The sequence below is a fragment of the Nothobranchius furzeri genome, chromosome 10, assembly GCF_043380555.1.
Source record: "Nothobranchius furzeri strain GRZ-AD chromosome 10, NfurGRZ-RIMD1, whole genome shotgun sequence".
Lineage (NCBI taxonomy): Eukaryota > Metazoa > Chordata > Actinopteri > Cyprinodontiformes > Nothobranchiidae > Nothobranchius > Nothobranchius furzeri.
Genome location: NC_091750.1, coordinates 17,358,882 through 17,381,446, shown reverse-complemented (window position 1 = coordinate 17,381,446; position 22,565 = coordinate 17,358,882).

Here is a 22,565-nt window from a genome sequence, read left to right as displayed (position 1 = left end):
AGCCAAGTTATAAGCCCACAAAGGTGTAACTGGACTACTTCTTTAAATTGACACCAGATCCGGTGACCTTTGGGACATGGTTTGACCCCCTTAGGAAAGTGCTATCATCATGAAACGTTCAGATAACTTACAACTCAATAGATTCTACCTTCCTGTAACGTTTCTAGCTGATTGGACCTTGTTTTCACACAAATGAACCCAGAATGATGTGAAATTGTGCTTCGTGCAACATAATTCTGGGTGCCATTTAAAAACCATAAGTGCTAATGACTCCATTCCTTTTTGTGGTTGTAGGGGCTGTTGATTGGCGTACACTAAAACAAACCTGATCTCTCTAGGACATTCAGAAGCCAAGTTGTAAGCCCACAAATGTGTAACTGGACTACTTCTTTGAATTGACACCAGATCCGAGGACCTTTGGGACATGGTTTGACCCCCTTAGGAAAGTGCTATCATCATGAAACGTTCAGATCACTTACAACTCAATAGATTCTACCTTCCTGTAACGTTTCAGCCTGATTGGACCTTGTTTTCACACAAATGAACCCAGAATGATGTGAAATTGTGCTTCGTGCAACATAATTCTGGGTGCCATTTACGAACCATAAGTGCTAATGACTCCATTCCTTTTTGTGGATGTAGGGGCTGTTGATTGGAGTACACTAAAACAAACCTGACCTCTCGAGGACATTCAGAAGCCAAGTTATAAGCCCACAAATGTGTAACTGGACTACTTCTTTAAATTGACACCAGATCCGGTGACGTTTGGGACATGGTTTGACCCCCTTAGGAAAGTGCTATCATCATGAAACGTTCAGATCACTTACAACTCAATAGATTCTACCTTCCTATAACGTTTCAGCCTGATTGGACCTTGTTTTCACATAAATGAACCCAAAATGATAAGAAATTGTGCTTCGTGCAACATAATTCTGGGTGCCATTTACAAACCATAAGTGCTAATGACTCCATTCCTTTTTGTGGTTATAGGGGCTGTTAATTGGAGTACTCTAAAACAAACCTGACCTCTCTAGGATATTCAGAAGCCAAGTTATAAGCCCACAAAGGTGTAACTGGACTACTTCTTTAAAGTGACACCAGGCCCGGTGACCTTTGGGACATGGTTTTACCCCCTATAGGAATGTGCGATCATCATGAAACGTTCAGATCACTTACAACTCAGTAGATTCAACCTTCTTGTAACGTTTCAGCCTGATTGGACCTTGTTTTCACACAAATGGACCAAGAATGATGTGAAATTGTGCTTCGTGCAACATAATTCTGGGTGCCATTTACAAACCATAAGTGCTAATGACTCCATTCCTTTTTGTGGTTGTAGGGGCTGTTGATTGGAGTACACTAAAACAAACCTGATCTCTCTAGGGCATTCAGAAGCCAAGTTATAAGCCCACAAATGTGTAACTGGACTACTTCTTTAAATTGACACCAGATCCGGTGACGTTTGGGACATGGTTTGACCCCCTTAGGAAAGTGCTATCATCATGAAACGTTCAGATCACTTACAACTCAATAGATTCTACCTTCCTATAACGTTTCAGCCTGATTGGACCTTGTTTTCACACAAATGAACCCAGAATGATGTGAAATTGTGCTTCGTGCAACATAATTCTGGGTGCCATTTACAAACCATAAGTGCTAATGACTCCATTCCTTTTTGTGGTAATGGGGGCTGATAATTGGAGTACTCTAAAACAAACCTGACCTCTCTAGGATATTCAGAAGCCAAGTTATAAGCCCACAAAGGTGTAACTGGACTACTTCTTTAAATTGACACCAGATCCGGTGACCTTTGGGACATGGTTTGACCCCCTTAGGAAAGTGCTATCATCATGAAACGTTCAGATCACTTACAACTCAATAGATTCTACCTTCCTGTAACGTTTCAGCCTGATTGGACCTTGTTTTCACACAAATGAACCCAGAATGATGTGAAATTGTGCTTCGTGCAACATAATTCTGGGTGCCATTTACGAACCATAAGTGCTAATGACTCCATTCCTTTTTGTGGATGTAGGGGCTGTTGATTGGAGTACACTAAAACAAACCTGACCTCTCGAGGACATTCAGAAGCCAAGTTATAAGCCCACAAATGTGTAACTGGACTACTTCTTTAAATTGACACCAGATCCGGTGACGTTTGGGACATGGTTTGACCCCCTTAGGAAAGTGCTATCATCATGAAACGTTCAGATCACTTACAACTCAATAGATTCTACCTTCCTATAACGTTTCAGCCTGATTGGACCTTGTTTTCACATAAATGAACCCAAAATGATAAGAAATTGTGCTTCGTGCAACATAATTCTGGGTGCCATTTACAAACCATAAGTGCTAATGATTCCATTCCTTTTTGTGGTTATAGGGGCTGTTAATTGGAGTACTCTAAAACAAACCTGACCTCTCTAGGATATTCAGAAGCCAAGTTATAAGCCCACAAAGGTGTAACTGGACTACTTCTTTAAAGTGACACCAGGCCCGGTGACCTTTGGGACATGGTTTTACCCCCTATAGGAATGTGCGATCATCATGAAACGTTCAGATCACTTACAACTCAGTAGATTCAACCTTCTTGTAACGTTTCAGCCTGATTGGACCTTGTTTTCACACAAATGGACCAAGAATGATGTGAAATTGTGCTTCGTGCAACATAATTCTGGGTGCCATTTACAAACCATAAGTGCTAATGACTCCATTCCATTTTTTGGTTGTAGGGGCTGTTGATTGGAGTACACTAAAACAAACCTGATCTCTCTAGGGCATTCAGAAGCCAAGTTATAAGCCCACAAATGTGTAACTGGACTACTACTTTAAATTGACACCAGATCCGGTGACGTTTGGGACATGGTTTGACCCCCTTAGGAAAGTGCTATCATCATGAAACGTTCAGATCACTTACAACTCAATAGATTCTACCGTCCTATAACGTTTCAGCCTGATTGGACCTTGTTTTCACACAAATGAACCCAGAATGATGTGAAATTGTGCTTCGTGCAACATAATTCTGGGTGCCATTTACAAACCATTAGTGCTAATGACTCCATTCCTTTTTGTGGTAATGGGGGCTGATAATTGGAGTACTCTAAAACATTCCTGACCTCTCTAGGATATTCAGAAGCCAAGTTATAAGCCCACAAAGGTGTAACTGGACTACTTCTTTAAATTGACACCAGATTATGTGACCTTTGGGACATGGTTTGACCCCCTTAGGAAAGTGCTATCATCATGAAACGTTCAGATCACTTACAACTCAATAGATTCTACCTTCCTGTAACGTTTCTAGCTGATTGGACCTTGTTTTCACACAAATGAACCCAGAATGATGTGAAATTGTGCTTCGTGCAACATAATTCTGGGTGCCATTTAAAAACCATAAGTACTAATGACTCCATTCCTTTTTGTGGTTGTAGGGGCTCTTGATTGGAGTACAGTAAAACAATCCTGATCTCTCTAGGACATTCAGAAACCAAGTTGTAAGCCCACAAATGTGTAACTGGACTACTTCTTTAAATTGACACCAGATCCGAGGACCTTTGGGACATGGTTTGACCCCCTTAGGAAAGTGCTATCATCATGAAACGTTCAGATCACTTACAACTCAATAGATTCTACCTTCCTGTAACGTTTCAGCCTGATTGGACCTTGTTTTCACACAAATGAACCCAGAATGATGTGAAATTGTGCTTCGTGCAACATAATTCTGGGTGCCATTTAAAAACCATAAGTGCTAATGACTCCATTCCGTTTTGTGGTTGTAGGGGCTGTTGATTGGAGTACACTAAAACAAACCTGATCTCTCTAGGACATTCAGAAGCCAAGTTATAAGCCCACAAATGTGTAACTGGACTACTTCTTTAAATTGACACCAGATCCGGTGACCTTTGGGACAATGTTTGACCCCCTATAGGAAAGTGCTGTCATCATGAAACGTTCAGATCACTTACAACTCAATAGATTCTACCTTCCTGTAACGTTTCAGCCTGATTGGACCTTGTTTTCACACAAATGAACCCAGAATGATGTGAAATTGTGCTTCGTGCAACATAATTCTGGGTGCCATTTAAAAGCCATAAGTGCTAATGACTCCATTCCTTTTTGTGGTTGTAGGGGCTGTTAATTGGAGTACTCTAAAACAAACCTGACCTCTATAGGATATTCAGAAGCCAAGTTATAAGCCCACAAAGGTGTAACTGGACTACTTCTTTAAAGTGACACCAGGCCCGGTGACCTTTGGGACATGGTTTTACCCCCTATAGGAATGTGCGATCATCATGAAACGTTCAGATCACTTACAACTCAGTAGATTCTACCTTCTTGTAACGTTTCAGCCTGATTGGACCTTGTTTTCACACAAATGGACCAAGAATGATGTGAAATTGTGCTTCGTGCAACATAATTCTGGGTGCCATTTACAAACCATAAGTGCTAATGACTCCATTCCTTTTTGTGGTTGTAGGGGCTGTTGATTGGAGTACACTAAAACAAACCTGATCTCTCTAGGGCATTCAGAAGCCAAGTTATAAGCCCACAAATGTGTAACTGGACTAATCTTTAAATTGACACCAGATCCGGTGACGTTTGGGACATGGTTTGACCCCCTTAGGAAAGTGCTATCATCATGAAACGATCAGATCACTTACAACTCAATAGATTCTACCTTCCTATAACGTTTCAGCCTGATTGGACCTTGTTTTCACACAAATGAACCCAGAATGATGTGAAATTGTGCTTCGTGCAACATAATTCTGGGTGCCATTTACAAACCATAAGTGCTAATGACTCCATTCCTTTTTGTGGTAATGGGGGCTGATAATTGGAGTACTCTAAAACAAACCTGACCTCTCTAGGATATTCAGATGCCAAGTTATAAGCCCACAAAGGTGTAACTGGACTACTTCTTTAAATTGACACCAGATCCGGTGACCTTTGGGACATGGTTTGACCCCCTTAGGAAAGTGCTATCATCATGAAACGTTCAGATAACTTACAACTCAATAGATTCTACCTTCCTGTAACGTTTCTAGCTGATTGGACCTTGTTTTCACACAAATGAACCCAGAATGATGTGAAATTGTGCTTCGTGCAACATAATTCTGGGTGCCATTTAAAAACCATAAGTGCTAATGACTCCATTCCTTTTTGTGGTTGTAGGGGCTGTTGATTGGAGTACACTAAAAAAACCTGATCTCTCTTGGACATTCAGAAGCCAAGTTATAAGCCCACAAATGTGTAACTGGACTACTTCTTTAAATTGACACCAGATCCGGTGACCTTTGGGACAATGTTTGACCCCCTTAGGAAAGTGCTATCATCATGAAACGTTCAGATCACTTACAACTCAATAGATTCTACCTTCCTGTAACGTTTCAGCCTGATTGGACCTTGTTTTCACACAAATGAACCCAGAATGATGTGAAATTGTGCTTCGTGCAACATAATTCTGGGTGCCATTTACAAACCATAAGTGCTAATGACTCCATTCCTTTTTGTGGATGTAGGGGCTGTTGATTGGAGTACACTAAAACAAACCTGACTTCTCGAGGACATTCAGAAGCCAAGTTATAAGCCCACAAATGTGTAACTGGACTACTTCTTTAAATTGACACCAGATCCGGTGACATTTGGGACATGGTTTGACCCCCTTAGGAAAGTGCTATCATCATGAAACGTTCAGATCACTTACAACTCAATAGATTCTACCTTCCTATAACGTTTCAGCCTGATTGGACCTTGTTTTCACATAAATGAACCCAGAATGATGTGAAATTGTGCTTCGTGCAACATAATTCTGGGTGCCATTTACAAACCATAAGTGCTAATGACTCCATTCCTTTTTGTGGTTGTAGGGGCTGTTATTGGAGTACTCTAAAACATTCCTGACCTCTCTAGGATATTCAGAAGCCAAGTTATAAGCCCACAAAGGTGTAACTGGACTACTTCTTTAAATTGACACCAGATCCGGTGACCTTTGGGACATGGTTTGACCCCCTTAGGAAAGTGCTATCATCATGAAACGTTCAGATCACTTACAACTCAATAGATTCTACCTTCCTGTAACGTTTCTAGCTGATTGGACCTTGTTTTCACACAAATGAACCCAGAATGATGTGAAATTGTGCTTCGTGCAACATAATTCTGGGTGCCATTTAAAAACCATAAGCGCTAATGACTCCATTCCTTTTTGTGGTTGTAGGGGCTGTTGATTGGAGTACACTAAAACAAACCTGATCTCTCTAGGACATTCAGAAGCCAAGTTGTAAGCCCACAAATGTGTAACTGGACTACTTCTTTAAATTGACACCAGATCCGAGGACATTTGGGACATGGTTTGACCCCCTTAGGAAAGTGCTATCATCATGAAACGTTCAGATCACTTACAACTCAATAGATTCTACCTTCCTGTAACGTTTCAGCCTGATTGGACCTTGTTTTCACACAAATGAACCCAGAATGATGTGAAATTGTGCTTCGTGCAACATAATTCTGGGTGCCATTTAAAAACCATAAGTGCTAATGACTCCATTCCTTTTTGTGGTTGTAGGGGCTGTTGATTGGAGTACACTAAAACAAACCTGATCTCTCTAGGACATTCAGAAGCCAAGTTATAAGCCCACAAATGTGTAACTGGACTACTTCTTTAAATTGACACCAGATCCGGTGACCTTTGGGACATGGTTTGACCCCCTTAGGAAAGTGCTATCATCATGAAACGTTCAGATCACTTACAACTCAATAGATTCTACCTTCCTGTAACGTTTCAGCCTGATTTGACCTTGTTTTCACACAAATGAACCCAGAATGATGTGAAATTGTGCTTCGTGCAACATAATTCTGGGTGCCATTTAAAAGCCATAAGTGCTATATGACTCCATTCCTTTTTGTGGTTGTAGGGGCTGTTAATTGGAGTACTCTAAAACAAACCTGACCTCTCTAGGATATTCAGAAGCCAAGTTATAAGCCCACAAAGGTGTAACTGGACTACTTCTTTAAAGTGACACCAGGCCCGGTGACCTTTGGGACATGGTTTTACCCCCTATAGGAATGTGCGATCATCATGAAACGTTCAGATCACTTACAACTCAGTAGATTCTACCTTCTTGTAACGTTTCAGCCTGACTGGACCTTGTTTTCACACAAATGGACCCAGAATGATGTGAAATTGTGCTTCGTGCAACATAATTCTGGGTGCCATTTACAAACCATAAGTGCTAATGACTCCATTCCTTTTTGTGGTTGTAGGGGCTGTTGATTGGAGTACACTAAAACAAACCTGATCTCTCTAGGGCATTCAGAAGCCAAGTTATAAGCCCACAAAGGTGTAACTGGACTACTTCTTTAAAGTGACACCAGGCCCGGTGATCTTTGGGACATGGTTTGACCCCCTTAGGAAAGATCTATCATCATGAAACGTTCAGATCACTTACAACTCAATAGATTCTACCTTCCTGTAACGTTTCAGCCTGATTGGACCTTGTTTTCACACAAATGAACCCAGAATGATGTGAAATTGTGTCAATTTAAAGAAGTAGTCCAGTTACACATTTGTGGGCTTATAACTTGGCTTCTGAATATCCTAGAGAGGTCAGGTTTGTTTTAGAGTACTCCAAATAACAGCCTCCATTACCACAAAAAGGAATGGAGTCATTAGCACTTATGGTTTTTAAATGGCACCCAGAATTATGTTGCACGAAGCACAATTTCACATCATTCTGGGTTCATTTGTGTGAAAACAAGGTCCAATCACGCTGAAGCATTACAGGAAGGTAGAATCTATTGAGTTGTAAGTGATCTGAACGTTTCATGATGATCGCACATTCCTAAGAGGGTCATACCATGTCCCAAAGGTCACCGGATCTGGTGTCAATTTAAAGAAGTAGTCCAGTTACACATTTGTGGGCTTATAACTTGGCTTCTGAATGTCCTAGAGAGATCAGGTTTGTTTTAGTGTACTCCAATCAACAGCCCCTACAACCACAAAAAGGAATGGAGTCATTAGCACTTATGGTTTTTAAATGGCACCCAGAATTATGTTGCACGAAGCACAATTTCACATCATTCTGGGTTAATTTGTGTGAAAACAAGGTCCAATCAGGCTGAAACCTTACAGGAAGGTAGACTCTATTGAGTTGTAAGTGATCTGAACGTTTCATGATGATCGCACATTCCTATAGGGGGTCAAACCATGTCCCAAAGGTCACCGGGCCTGGTGTCACTTTAAAGAAGTAGTCCAGTTACACATTTGTGGGCTTATAACTTGGCTTCTGAATGTCCTAGAGAGATCAGGTTTGTTTTAGTGTACTCCAATCAACAGCCCCTACAACCACAAAAAGGAATGGAGTCATTAGCACTTATGGTTTGTAAATGGCACCCAGAATTATGTTGCACGAAGCACAATTTCACATCATTCTGGGTCCATTTGTGTGAAAACAAGGTCCAATCAGGCTGTACCATTACAAGAAGGTAGAATCTATTGAGTTGTAAGTGATCTGAACGTTTCATGATGATCGCACATTCCTATAGGGGGTAAAACCATGTCCCAAAGGTCACCAGGCCTGGTGTCACTTTAAAGAAGTTTTCCAGTTACACATTTGTGGGCTTATACCTTGGCTTCTGAATGTCCTAGAGAGATCAGGTTTGTTTTAGTGTACTCCAATCAACAGCCCCTACAACCACAAAAAGGAATGGAGTCATTAGCGCTTATGGTTTTTAAATGGCACCCAGAATTATGTTGCACGAAGCACAATTTCACATCATTCTGGGTCCATTTGTGTGAAAACAAGGTCCAATCAGGCTGTACCGTTACAAGAAGGTAGAATCTATTGAGTTGTAAGTGATCTGAACGTTTCATGATGATCGCACATTCCTATAGGGGGTCAAACCATGTCCCAACGGTCACCGGGCCTGGTGTCACTTTAAAGAAGTAGTCCAGTTACACATTTGTGGGCTTATAACTTGGCTTCTGAATGTCCTAGAGAGATCAGGTTTGTTTTAGTGTACTCCAATCAACAGCCCCTACAACCACAAAAAGGCATGGAGTCATTAGCACTTATGGTTTGTAAATGGCACCCAGAATTATGTTGCACGAAGCACAATTTCACATCATTCTGGGTCCATTTGTGTGAAAACAAGGTCCAATCAGGCTGTACCGTTACAAGAAGGTAGCATCTATTGAGTTGTAAGTGATCTGAACGTTTCATGATGATCGCACATTCCTATAGGGGGTAAAACCATGTCCCAAAGGTCACCAGGCCTGGTGTCACTTTAAAGAAGTTGTCCAGTTACACATTTGTGGGCTTATAACTTGGCTTCTGAATGTCCTAGAGAGATCAGGTTTGTTTTAGTGTACTCCAATCAACAGCCCCTACAACCACAAAAAGGAATGGAGTCATTAGCACTTATGGTTTGTAAATGGCACCCAGAATTATGTTGCACAAAGCACAATTTCACATCATTCTGGGTTCATTTGTGTGAAAACAAGGTCCAGTCAGGCTGAAACGTTACACGAAGGTAGAATCTATTGAGTTGTAAGTGATCTGAACGTTTCATGATGATCGCACATTCCTATAGGGGGTCAAACCATGTCCCATAGGTCACCGGGCCTCGTGTCACTTTAAAGAAGTAGTCCAGTTACACCTTTGTGGGCTTATAACTTGGCTTCTGAATATCCTAGAGAGATCAGGTTTGTTTTAATGTACTCCAATCAACAGCCCCTACAACCACAAAAAGGAATGGAGTCATTAGCACTTATGGTTTTTAAATGGCACCCAGAATTATGTTGCACAAAGCACAATTTCACATCATTCTGGGTTCATTTGTGTGAAAACAAGGTCCAATCAGGCTGAAACGTTACAAGAAGGTAGAATCTATTGAGTTGTAAGTGATCTGAATGTTTCATGATGATCGCACATTCCTATAAGGGGTCAAACCATGTCCCAAAGGTCACAGGATCTGGTGTCAATTTAAAGAAGTAGTCCAGTTACACATTTGTGGGCTTATAACTTGGCTTCTGAATGTCCTAGAGAGATCAGGTTTGTTTTAGTGTACTCCAATCAACAGCCCCTACAACCACAAAAAGGAATGGAGTCATTAGCACTTATGGTTTGTAAATGGCACCCAGAATTATGTTGCACAAAGCACAATTTCACATCATTCTGGGTTCATTTGTGTGAAAACAAGGTCCAATCAGGCTGAAACGTTACAAGAAGGTAGAATCTATTGAGTTGTAAGTGATCTGAATGTTTCATGATGATCGCACTTTCCTAAGGGGGTCAAACCATGTCCCAAAGGTCACCGGGCCTGGTGTCACTTTAAAGAAGTAGTCCAGTTACACATTTGTGGGCTTATAACTTGGCTTCTGAATATCCTAGAGATATCAGGTTTGTTTTAGTGTACTCCAATCAACAGCCCCTACAACCAAAAAAAGGAATTGAGTCATTAGCACTTATGGTTTGTAAAGGGCACCCAGAATTATGTTGCACGAAGCACAATTTCACATCATTCTGGGTCCATTTGTGTGAAAACAAGGTCCAATCAGGCTGTGCCGTTACAAGAAGGAAGAATCTATTGAGTTGTAAGTGATCTGAACTTTTCATGATGATCGCACATTCCTATAGGGGGTAAAACCATGTCCCAAAGGTCACCAGGCCTGGTGTCACTTTAATGAAGTTGTCCAGTTACACATTTGTGGGCTTATAACTTGGCTTCTGAATGTCCTAGAGAGATCAGGTTTGTTTTAGTGTACTCCAATCAACAGCCCCTACAACCACAAAAAGGAATGGAGTCATTAGCACTTATGGTTTGTAAATGGCACCCAGAATTATGTTGCACGAAGCACAATTTCACATCATTCTGTGTCCATTTGTGTGAAAACAAGGTCCAATCATGCTGAAACGTTACAAGAAGGTAAAATATATTGAGTTGTAAGTGATCTGAATGTTTCATGATGATTGCACATTCCTATAAGGGGTCAAACTATGTCCCAAAGGTCACCGGATCTGGTGTCAATTTAAAGAAGTAGTCCAGTTACACATTTGTGGGCTTATAACTTGGCTTCTGAATGTCCTAGAGAGATCAGGTTTGTTTTAGTGTACTCCAATCAACAGCCCCTACAACCACAAAAAGCAATGGAGTCATTAGCACTTATGGTTTTTAAATGGCACCCAGAATTATGTTGCACGAAGCACAATTTCACATCATTCTGGGTTCATTTGTGTGAAAACAAGGTCCAATCAGGCTGAAACGTTACAGGAAGGTAGAATCTATTGAGTTGTAAGTGATCTGAACATTTCATGATGATAGCACTTTCCTAAGGGGGTCAAACCATGTCCCAAACGTCACCGGATCTGGTGTCAATTTAAAGAAGTAGTCCAGTTACACCTTTGTGGGCTTATAACTTGGCTTCTGAATATACTAGAGAGATCAGGTTTGTTTTAATGTACTCCAATCAACAGCCCCTACAACCACAAAAAGGAATGGAGTCATTAGCACTTATGGTTTTTAAATGGCACACAGAATTATGTTGCACAAAGCACAATTTCACATCATTCTGGGTTCATTTGTGTGAAAACAAGGTCCAATCAGGCTGAAACCTTACAGGAAGGTAGACTCTATTGAGTTGTAAGTGATCTGAACGTTTCATGATGATCGCACATTCCTATAGGGGGTCAAACCCTGTCCCAAAGGTCACCGGGCCTGGTGTCACTTTAAAGAAGTAGTCCAGTTACACATTTGTGGGATTATAACTTGGCTTCTGAATGTCCTAGAGAGATCAGGTTTGTTTTAGTGTACTCCAATCAACAGCCCCTACAACCACAAAAAGGAATGGAGTCATTAGCACTTATGGTTTTTAAATGGCACCCAGAATTATGTTGCACGAAGCACAATTTCACATCATTCTGGGTTCATTTGTGTGAAAACAAGGTCCAATCAGGCTGAAACGTTACAGGAAGGTAGAATCTATTGAGTTGTAAGTGATCTGAACGTTTCATGATGATAGCACTTTCCTAAGGTGGTCAAACCCTGTCCCATAGGTCACTGGATCTGGTGTCACTTTAAAGAAGTAGTCCAGTTACACCTTTGTGGGCTTATAACTTGGCTTCTGAATGTCCTAGAGAGATCAGGTTTGTTTTAATGTACTCCAATCAACAGCCCCTACAACCACAAAAAGGAATGGAGTCATTAGCACTTATGGTTTTTAAATGGCACCCAGAATTATGTTGCACGAAGCACAATTTCACATCATTCTGGGTTCCTTTGTGTGAAAACAAGGTCCAATCAGGCTGAAACGTTACAGGAAGGTAGAATCTATTGAGTTGTAAGTGATCTGAACGTTTCATGATGATTGCACATTCCTATAGCGGGTCAAACCATGTCCCAAAGGTCACCGGGCCTGGTGTCACTTTAAAGAAGTAGACCAGTTACACCTTTGTGGGCTTAAAACTTGGCTTCTGAATATCCTAGAGAGGTCAGGTTTGTTTTAGTGTACTCCAATCAACAGCCCCTACAACCACAAAAAGGAATGGAGTCATTAGCACTTATGGTTTGTAAATGGCACCCAGAATTATGTTGCACGAAGCACAATTTCACATCATTCTGTGTCCATTTGTGTGAAAACAAGGTCCAATCATGCTGAAACATTACAAGAAGGTAAAATATATTGAGTTGTAAGTGATCTGAATGTTTCATGATGATTGCACATTCCTATAAGGGGTCAAACTATGTCCCAAAGGTCACCGGATCTGGTGTCAATTTAAAGAAGTAGTCCAGTTACACATTTGTGAGCTTATAACTTGGCTTCTGAATGTCCTAGAGAGATCAGGTTTGTTTTAGTGTACTCCAATCAACAGCCCCTACAACCACAAAAAGCAATGGAGTCATTAGCACTTATGGTTTTTAAATGGCACCCAGAATTATGTTGCACGAAGCACAATTTCACATCATTCTGGGTTCATTTGTGTGAAAACAAGGTCCAATCAGGCTGAAAAGTTACAGGAAGGTAGAATCTATTGAGTTGTAAGTGATCTGAACGTTTCATGATGATAGCACTTTCCTAAGGGGGTCAAACCACGTCCCAAACGTCACCGGATCTGGTGTCAATTTAAAGAAGTAGTCCAGTTACACATTTGTGGGCTTATAACTTGGCTTCTGAATGTCCTAGAGAGATCAGGTTTGTTTTAGTGTACTCCAATCAACAGCCCCTACAACCACAAAAAGGAATGGAGTCATTAGCACTTATGGTTTGTAAATGGCACCCAGAATTATGTTGCACGAAGCACAATTTCACATCATTCTGTGTCCATTTGTGTGAAAACAAGGTCCAATCATGCTGAAACGTTACAAGAAGGTAAAATATATTGAGTTGTAAGTGATCTGAATGTTTCATGATGATTGCACATTCCTATAAGGGGTCAAACTATGTCCCAAAGGTCACCGGATCTGGTGTCAATTTAAAGAAGTAGTCCAGTTACACATTTGTGGGCTTATAGCTTGGCTTCTGAATGTCCTAGAGAGATCAGGTTTGTTTTAGTGTACTCCAATCAACAGCCCCTACAACCACAAAAAGGAATGGAGTCATTAGCACTTATGGTTTTTAAATGGCACCCAGAATTATGTTGCACGAAGCACAATTTCACATCATTCTGGGTTCATTTGTGTGAAAACAAGGTCCAATCAGGCTGAAACGTTACAGGAAGGTAGAATCTATTGAGTTGTAAGTGATCTGAACGTTTCATGATGATAGCACTTTCCTAAGGGGGTCAAACCATGTCCCAAACGTCACCGGATCTGGTGTCAATTTAAAGAAGTAGTCCAGTTACACATTTGTGGGCTTATAACTTGGCTTCTGAATATCCTAGAGAGATCAGGTTTGTTTTAGTGTACTCCAATCAACAGCCCCTACAAACACAAAAAGGAATGGAGTCATTAGCACTTATGGTTTTTAAATGGCACCCAGAATTATGTTGCACGAAGCACAATTTCACATCATTCTGGGTTCCTTTGTGTGAAAACAAGGTCCAATCAGGCTGAAACGTTACAGGAAGGTAGAATCTATTGAGTTGTAAGTGATCTGAACGTTTCATGATGATTGCACATTCCTATAGCGGGTCAAACCATGTCCCAAAGGTCACCGGGCCTGGTGTCACTTTAAAGAAGTAGTCCAGTTACACCTTTGTGGGCTTAAAACTTGGCTTCTGAATATCCTAGAGAGGTCAGGTTTGTTTTAGAGTACTCCAATTATCAGCCCCCATTACCACAAAAAGGAATGGAGTCATTAGCACTTATGGTTTTTAAATGGCACCCAGAATTATGTTGCACGAAGCACAATTTCACATCATTCTGGGTTCATTTGTGTGAAAACAAGGTCCAATCAGGCTGAAACGTTTCAGGAAGGTAGAATCTATTGAGTTGTAAGTGATCTGAACGTTTCATGATGATAGCACTTTCCTAAGGGGGTCAAACCATGTCCCAAAGGTCACCGGATCTGGTGTCAATTTAAAGAAGTAGTCCAGTTACACATTTGTGGGCTTATAACTTGGCTTCTGAATGTCCTAGAGAGATCAGGTTTGTTTTAATGTACTCCAATCAACAGCCCCTACAACCACAAAAAGGAATGGAGTCATTAGCACTTATGGTTTGTAAATGGCACCCAGAATTATGTTGCACGAAGCACAATTTCACATAATTCTGGGTCCATTTGTGTGAATACAAGGTCCAATCAGGCTGAAACGTTACAAGAAGGTAGAATCTATTGAATTGTAAGTGATCTGAACGTTTCATGATGATCGCACATTCCTATAGGGGGTCAAACCATGTCCCATAGGTCACCGGGCCTCGTGTCACTTTAAAGAAGTAGTCCAGTTACACCTTTGTGGGCTTATAACTTAGCTTCTGAATATCCTAGAGAGATCAGGTTTGTTTTAATGTACTCCAATCAACAGCCCCTACAACCACAAAAAGGAATGGAGTCATTAGCACTTATGGTTTTTAAATGGCACCCAGAATTATGTTGCACAAACCACAATTTCACATCATTCTGGGTTCATTTGTGTGAAAACAAGGTCCAATCAGGCTGAAACGTTACAAGAAGGTAGAATCTATTGAGTTGTAAGTGATCTGAATGTTTCATGATGATCGCACATTCCTATAAGGGGTCAAACCATGTCCCAAAGGTCACAGGATCTGGTGTCAATTTAAAGAAGTAGTCCAGTTACACATTTGTGGGCTTATAACTTGGCTTCTGAATGTCCTAGAGAGATCAGGTTTGTTTTAGTGTACTCCAATCAACAGCCCCTACAACCACAAAAAGGAATGGAGTCATTAGCACTTATGGTTTGTAAATGGCACCCAGAATTATGTTACACAAAGCACAATTTCACATCATTCTGGGTTCATTTGTGTGAAAACAAGGTCCAGTCAGGCTGAAACGTTACACGAAGGTAGAATCTATTGAGTTGTAAGTGATCTGAACGTTTCATGATGATCGCACATTCCTCTAGGGGGTCAAACCATGTCCCATAGGTCACCGGGCCTCGTGTCACTTTAAAGAAGTAGTCCAGTTACACCTTTGTGGGCTTATAACTTAGCTTCTGAATATCCTAGAGAGATCAGGTTTGTTTTAATGTACTCCAATCAACAGCCCCTACAACCACAAAAAGGAATGGAGTCATTAGCACTTATGGTTTTTAAATGGCACCCAGAATTATGTTGCACAAAGCACAATTTCACATCATTCTGGGTTCATTTGTGTGAAAACAAGGTCCAATCAGGCTGAAACGTTACAAGAAGGTAGAATCTATTGAGTTGTAAGTGATCTGAATGTTTCATGATGATCGCACTTTCCTAAGGGGGTCAAACCATGTCCCAAAGGTCACCGGGCCTGGTGTCACTTTAAAGAAGTAGTCCAGTTACACATTTGTGGGCTTATAACTTGGCTTCTGAATATCCTAGAGATATCAGGTTTGTTTTAGTGTACTCCAATCAACAGCCCCTACAACCACAAAAAGGAATGGAGTCATTAGCACTTATGGTTTGTAAATGGCACCCAGAATTATGTTGCACGAAGCACAATTTCACATCATTCTGGGTCCATTTGTGTGAAAACAAGGTCCAATCAGGCTGTGCCGTTACAAGAAGGAAGAATCTATTGAGTTGTAAGTGATCTGAACTTTTCATGATGATCGCACATTCCTATAGGGGGTAAAACCATGTCCCAAAGGTCACCAGGCCTGGTGTCACTTTAATGAAGTTGTCCAGTTACACATTTGTGGGCTTATAACTTGGCTTCTGAATGTCCTAGAGAGATCAGGTTTGTTTTAGTGTACTCCAATCAACAGCCCCTACAACCACAAAAAGGAATGGAGTCATTAGCACTTATGGTTTGTAAATGGCACCCAGAATTATGTTGCACGAAGCACAATTTCACATCATTCTGTGTCCATTTGTGTGAAAACAAGGTCCAATCAGGCTGAAAGGTTACAAGAAGGTAAAATATATTGAGTTGTAAGTGATCTGAATGTTTCATGATGATTGCACATTCCTATAAGGGGTCAAACTATGTCCCAAAGGTCACCGGATCTGGTGTCAATTTAAAGAAGTAGTCCAGTTACACATTTGTGGGCTTATAACTTGGCTTCTGAATGTCCTAGAGAGATCAGGTTTGTTTTAGTGTACTCCAATCAACAGCCCCTACAACCACAAAAAGCAATGGAGTCATTAGCACTTATGGTTTTTAAATGGCACCCAGAATTATGTTGCACGAAGCACAATTTCACATCATTCTGGGTTCATTTGTGTGAAAACAAGGTCCAATCAGGCTGAAAAGTTACAGGAAGGTAGAATCTATTGAGTTGTAAGTGATCTGAACGTTTCATGATGATAGCACTTTCCTAAGGGGGTCAAACCATGTCCCAAACGTCACCGGATCTGGTGTCAATTTAAAGAAGTAGTCCAGTTACACCTTTGTGGGCTTATAACTTTTCTTCTGAATATACTAGAGAGATCAGGTTTGTTTTAATGTACTCCAATCAACAGCCCCTACAACCACAAAAAGGAATGGAGTCATTAGCACTTATGGTTTTTAAATGGCACACAGAATTATGTTGCACAAAGCACAATTTCACATCATTCTGGGTTCATTTGTGTGAAAACAAGGTCCAATCAGGCTGAAACGTTACAGGAAGGTAGACTCTATTGAGTTGTAAGTGATCTGAACGTTTCATGATGATCGCACATTCCTATAGGGGGTCAAACCCTGTCCCAAAGGTCACCGGGCCTGGTGTCACTTTAAAGAAGTAGTCCAGTTACACATTTGTGGGATTATAACTTGGCTTCTGAATGTCCTAGAGAGATCAGGTTTGTTTTAGTGTACTCCAATCAACAGCCCCTACAACCACAAAAAGGAATGGAGTCATTAGCACTTATGGTTTTTAAATGGCACCCAGAATTATGTTGCACGAAGCACAATTTCACATCATTCTGGGTTCATTTGTGTGAAAACAAGGTCCAATCAGGCTGAAACGTTACAGGAAGGTAGAATCTATTGAGTTGTAAGTGATCTGAACGTTTCATGATGATAGCACTTTCCTAAGGTGGTCAAACCATGTCCCATAGGTCACTGGATCTGGTGTCACTTTAAAGAAGTAGTCCAGTTACACCTTTGTGGGCTTATAACTTGGCTTCTGAATGTCCTAGAGAGATCATGTTTGTTTTAATGTACTCCAATCAACAGCCCCTACAACCACAAAAAGGAATGGAGTCATTAGCACTTATGGTTTTTAAATGGCACCCAGAATTATGTTGCACGAAGCACAATTTCACATCATTCTGGGTTCCTTTGTGTGAAAACAAGGTCCAATCAGGCTGAAACGTTACAGGAAGGTAGAATCTATTGAGTTGTAAGTGATCTGAACGTTTCATGATGATTGCACATTCCTATAGCGGGTCAAACCATGTCCCAAAGGTCACCGGGCCTGGTGTCACTTTAAAGAAGTAGTCCAGTTACACCTTTGTGGGCTTAAAACTTGGCTTCTGAATATCCTAGAGAGGTCAGGTTTGTTTTAGAGTACTCCAATTATCAGCCCCCATTACCACAAAAAGGAATGGAGTCATTAGCCCTTATGGTTTTTAAATGGCACCCAGAATTATGTTGCACGAAGCACAATTTCACATCATTCTGGGTTCATTTGTGTGAAAACAAGGTCCAATCAGGCTGAAACGTTACAGGAAGGTAGAATCTATTGAGTTGTAAGTGATCTGAACGTTTCATGATGATAGCACTTTCCTAAGGGGGTCAAACCATGTCCCAAAGGTCACCGGATCTGGTGTCAATTTAAAGAAGTAGTCCAGTTACACATTTGTGGGCTTATAACTTGGCTTCTGAATGTCCTAGAGAGATCAGGTTTGTTTTAATGTACTCCAATCAACAGCCCCTACAACCACAAAAAGGAATGGAGTCATTAGCACTTATGGTTTGTAAATGGCACCCAGAATTATGTTGCACGAAGCACAATTTCACATAATTCTGGGTCCATTTGTGTGAATACAAGGTCCAATCAGGCTGAAACGTTACAAGAAGGTAGAATCTATTGAATTGTAAGTGATCTGAACGTTTCATGATGATAGCACATTCCTATAGGGGGTCAAACCATGTCCCATAGGTCATCGGGCCTCGTGTCACTTTAAAGAAGTAGTCCAGTTACACCTTTGTGGGCTTATAACTTAGCTTCTGAATATCCTAGAGAGATCAAGTTTGTTTTAATGTACTCCAATCAACAGCCCCTACAACCACAAAAAGGAATGGAGTCATTAGCACTTATGGTTTTTAAATGGCACCCAGAATTATGTTGCACAAAGCACAATTTCACATCATTCTGGGTTCATTTGTGTGAAAACAAGGTCCAATCAGGCTGAAACGTTACAAGAAGGTAGAATCTATTGAGTTGTAAGTGATCTGAATGTTTCATGATGATCGCACATTCCTATAAGGGGTCAAACCATGTCCCAAAGGTCACAGGATCTGGTGTCAATTTAAAGAAGTAGTCCAGTTACACATTTGTGGGCTTATAACTTGGCTTCTGAATGTCCTAGAGAGATCAGGTTTGTTTTAGTCTACATCAATCAACAGCCCCTATAACCACAAAAAGGAATGGAGTCATTAGCACTTATGGTTTTTAAATGGCACCCAGAATTATGTTGCACGAAGCACAATTTCACATCATTCTGGGTCCATTTGTGTGAAAACAAGGTCCAATCAGGCTGTGCCGTTACAAGAAGGAAGAATCTATTGAGTTGTAAGTGATCTGAACTTTTCATGATGATCGCACATTCCTATAGGGGGTAAAACCATGTCCCAAAGGTCACCAGGCCTGGTGTCACTTTAATGAAGTTGTCCAGTTACACATTTGTGGGCTTATAACTTGGCTTCTGAATGTCCTAGAGAGATCAGGTTTGTTTTAGTGTACTCCAATCAACAGCCCCTACAACCACAAAAAGGAATGGAGTCATTAGCACTTATGGTTTGTAAATGGCACCCAGAATTATGTTGCACGAAGCACAATTTCACATCATTCTGTGTCCATTTGTGTGAAAACAAGGTCCAATCATGCTGAAACGTTACAAGAAGGTAAAATATATTGAGTTGTAAGTGATCTGAATGTTTCATGATGATTGCACATTCCTATAAGGGGTCAAACTATGTCCCAAAGGTCACCGGATCTGGTGTCAATTTAAAGAAGTAGTCCAGTTACACATTTGTGGGCTTATAACTTGGCTTCTGAATGTCCTAGAGAGATCAGGTTTGTTTTAGTGTACTCCAATCAACAGCCCCTACAACCACAAAAAGCAATGGAGTCATTAGCACTTATGGTTTTTAAATGGCACCCAGAATTATGTTGCACGAAGCACAATTTCACATCATTCTGGGTTCATTTGTGTGAAAACAAGGTCCAATCAGGCTGAAAAGTTACAGGAAGGTAGAATCTATTGAGTTGTAAGTGATCTGAACGTTTCATGATGATAGCACTTTCCTAAGGGGGTCAAACCATGTCCCAAACGTCACCGGATCTGGTGTCAATTTAAAGAAGTAGTCCAGTTACACATTTGTGGGCTTATAACTTGGCTTCTGAATATCCTAGAGAGATCAGGTTTGTTTTAGTGTACTCCAATCAACAGCCCCTACAACCACAAAAAGGAATGGAGTCATTAGCACTTATGGTTTTTAAATGGCACCCAGAATTATGTTGCACGAAGCACAATTTCACATCATTCTGGGTTCATTTGTGTGAAAACAAGGTCCAATCAGGCTGAAACGTTACAAGAAGGTAGAATCTATTGAGTTGTAAGTGATCTGAACGTTTCATGATGATCGCACATTCCTATAGGGGGTCAAACCATGTCCCATAGGTCACCGGGCCTCGTGTCACTTTAAAGAAGTAGTCCAGTTACACCTTTGTGGGCTTATAATTTGGCTTCTGAATATACTAGAGAGATCAGGTTTGTTTTAATGTACTCCAATCAACAGCCCCTACAACCACAAAAAGGAATGGAGTCATTAGCACTTATGGTTTTTAAATGGCACACAGAATTATGTTGCACAAAGCACAATTTCACATCATTCTGGGTTCATTTGTGTGAAAACAAGGTCCAATCAGGCTGAAACGTTACAGGAAGGTAGACTCTATTGAGTTGTAAGTGATCTGAACGTTTCATGATGATCGCACATTCCTATAGGGGGTCAAACCCTGTCCCAAAGGTCACCGGGCCTGGTGTCACTTTAAAGAAGTAGTCCAGTTACACATTTGTGGGATTATAACTTGGCTTCTGAATGACCTAGAGAGATCAGGTTTGTTTTAGTGTACTCCAATCAACAGCCCCTACAACCACAAAAAGGAATGGAGTCATTAGCACTTATGGTTTTTAAATGGCACCCAGAATTATGTTGCACGAGGCACAATTTCACATCATTCTGGGTTCATTTGTGTGAAAACAAGGTCCAATCAGGCTGAAACGTTACAGGAAGGTAGAATCTATTGAGTTGTAAGTGATCTGAACGTTTCATGATGATAGCACTTTCCTAAGGTGGTCAAACCATGTCCCATAGGTCACTGGATCTGGTGTCACTTTAAAGAAGTAGTCCAGTTACACCTTTGTGGGCTTATAACTTGGCTTCTGAATGTCCTAGAGAGATCAGGTTTGTTTTAATGTACTCCAATCAACAGCCCCTACAACCACAAAAAGGAATGGAGTCATTAGCACTTATGGTTTTTAAATGGCACCCAGAATTATGTTGCACGAAGCACAATTTCACATCATTCTGGGTTCCTTTGTGTGAAAACAAGGTCCAATCAGGCTGAAACGTTACAGGAAGGTAGAATCTATTGAGTTGTAAGTGATCTGAACGTTTCATGATGATTGCACATTCCTATAGCGGGTCAAACCATGTCCCAAAGGTCACCGGGCCTGGTGTCACTTTAAAGAAGTAGTCCAGTTACACCTTTGTGGGCTTAAAACTTGGCTTCTGAATATCCTAGAGAGGTCAGGTTTGTTTTAGAGTACTCCAATTATCAGCCCCCATTACCACAAAAAGGAATGGAGTCATTAGCACTTATGGTTTTTAAATGGCACCCAGAATTATGTTGCACGAAGCACAATTTCACATCATTCTGGGTTCATTTGTGTGAAAACAAGGTCCAATCAGGCTGAAACGTTACAGGAAGGTAGAATCTATTGAGTTGTAAGTGATCTGAACGTTTCATGATGATAGCACTTTCCTAAGGGGGTCAAACCATGTCCCAAAGGTCACCGGATCTGGTGTCAATTTAAAGAAGTAGTCCAGTTACACATTTGTGGGCTTATAACTTGGCTTCTGAATGTCCTAGAGAGATCAGGTTTGTTTTAATGTACTCCAATCAACAGCCCCTACAACCACAAAAAGGAATGGAGTCATTAGCACTTATGGTTTGTAAATGGCACCCAGAATTATGTTGCACGAAGCACAATTTCACATAATTCTGGGTCCATTTGTGTGAATACAAGGTCCAATCAGGCTGAAACGTTACAAGAAGGTAGAATCTATTGAATTGTAAGTGATCTGAACGTTTCATGATGATCGCACATTCCTATAGGGGGTCAAACCATGTCCCATAGGTCACCGGGCCTCGTGTCACTTTAAAGAAGTAGTCCAGTTACACCTTTGTGGGCTCATAACTTAGCTTCTGAATATCCTAGAGAGATCAGGTTTGTTTTAATGTACTCCAATCAACAGCCCCTACAACCACAAAAAGGAATGGAGTCATTAGCACTTATGGTTTTTAAATGGCACCCAGAATTATGTTGCACAAAGCACAATTTCACATCATTCTGGGTTCATTTGTGTGAAAACAAGGTCAAATCAGGCTGAAACGTTACAAGAAGGTAGAATCTATTGAGTTGTAAGTGATCTGAATGTTTCATGATGATCGCACATTCCTATAAGGGGTCAAACCATGTCCCAAAGGTCACAGGATCTGGTGTCAATTTAAAGAAGTAGTCCAGTTACACATTTGTGGGCTTAT